Raw genomic sequence first — 2,202 nt, 5'->3', positions numbered from 1 at the left:
TATTTTGGTTTGAATGTGGATTTTTCTGGAGAATTTTCTCTCTCTCTCTCTGTCTATGTGTGTGTGAGGGGTGGGGGGGATTTTTCACCCTTGAACGGGGTCTGAAAACTTGGTCCATAGATCAAACACGCTTGCATGAATTAATATGAAACTCAGTACACGTGTAGATCTCATCGGGCCGAACAACTTTCCCTCTGTCAAGTTTTACAACAGGAAGTCGGCTATTATGGGTTGTTTGGAGAACGCTTGCTCTGGAATTTGAAATAATCCTCCTAGGCAATTCTTTCTATTGCCACCAAACTCGGTCAGCATGAAGTAAAGACATTGAGGATGCTAAATTGCGGACAGATTTTTGATATCTCGAACGGTTTGGCCATGGCGAGGAAACAAATTTATGGCGAGAAAAGATAAAAACGAAGTGTTATAACTTCTGCAAACATTAACTGATCTTGATGAAACTTTAGCAGTGTATTCGTGGTAAGAGGCCGATCACTTGTATGCATAGGCGGAAATCGCGGGGGGGTCGGGGGGGTCAGGACCCCCCCTATCTGAGGGTTGTCCCCTCCTAAAAATATAATTAAAATATGTGTATTGTAAATAATATAATGATATATACTTAAAATAATTGTTTAAGTAGTAAAACAATACAAATGCAAACGGGGCAACAACAAAAAACGTTTTTACATTTTGAGTCCCCCTCCCTTGCCTCACAGTGCTTTGGTCCACTGCCTGCTCCCCTTTTACCTCATCACATTCACAAACATAGTGGGAGAGAACAAGGTTTTTCAGTTGTGAAACTCCAGTAAGTCAAGGCTATTTTATTCACTTTAAACCTCGGATGAAGTGATTATTTTTTCTTTAATACAGATTATGCTGCGTCATTAATAAATCATGACAATTTTTTTATGATAACCAATGTAGCCTACTTTTGTCACCGATGTAGTCCGCCTCGCTATGTTGGCGATTATAACCTTGTTTTATACAGTCTGTGCGTTTACCGCGATTGTTTAAAACCGTTCCCTCACACACCCATAAAGTGTACGCATACACTATGTGTAACGTTAGTCTTGTAGATTAACTGTTAGACAAGTGCGGGTGCGCATTTAGATTTTCACGCTTTCACGCTTTCGATATTAACATGATAATAAATGTGATTTAATAAATTGATAAATGAAAAGTTTACTTTTAGATACCATATTGCCTGTTTTAACTCTATTTCGCCAACGAAAATAGTTGAAAACTAAGCCATAGCACTGTATTTGCGTCTCTGAGAAACACACAAGGTATTTCCTTACTGCATTATGAATCAGCTCTTTGAACGAATCAGTTGAATCTCAATGACTCACTCATTAACAATGAATTACTGCCACCTACTGGCGGTTTTAATTTCACATTTTAATTATCTTTTCATGTTTTAAATCATTTTATATATCAATATTAAACGTTTTATGTTTTAAACAACACATTATGTCTGTGTAAAAGCATCTAAATGCCATTTCAAATGCAGCTTCTGTGTTTCCTCTCCATTGCAAAGATTTTGTTGATACTTATTTAATTTGATTGGTAACAGCCCTATTGTGTCTTATTATTATAATTACATTTAATTAAATGTATAAAATGAACACATATTATAAAATTAACACAAATTACAATTTTGCCTGTATTATTGGTGTCCCCTTCAAAAATTGATCTTGAGGAAAGTTATATTAATTGTCCCCCCCAACATTTAGATGAAATTTACGCCCCTGCTTGTATGTAACTATTGTGAGTCAAAGTTATAGCGCCACCAACTGGCAGCAGGAAGTGTGTCACTTTCTAAATGCATTTGACAAAAGTGGGGGGGTTAATTTTATGTACAGTCACAAAAATCAGTACGCATATTGGTCTCATCGAGTCGGACAATTTTCTAATTTACAGTCATTAGCTCCTAGCATCAGAAAGTCAGATATTTTGGTTTGAATGTTGATTTCTTTGCAAAATCAGCCTCTGAATTTTTACCCACTCCTCTTAAGTGGTTTATTTTATTCCCACCAAACTTTTTCAATATGATGAAAATACATTAAAGATGCTAAATTGTAAACAGATAATTAATATCTCAAACAGTTTTGCTATGGCGAGGGATTAATGTAAAAAAAGGAAACACTAAAAGCCTCATATCTTCTAAAAATTCTATATAAAATTATACAAATATCAGAACTAAAC

This window comes from Abramis brama (assembly GCF_963993115.1).
Source record: "Abramis brama genome assembly, chromosome: 4".
Lineage (NCBI taxonomy): Eukaryota > Metazoa > Chordata > Actinopteri > Cypriniformes > Leuciscidae > Abramis > Abramis brama.
The sequence above is the reverse complement of the archived record's forward strand: the minus strand, read 5'-3'. Positions refer to the sequence as shown.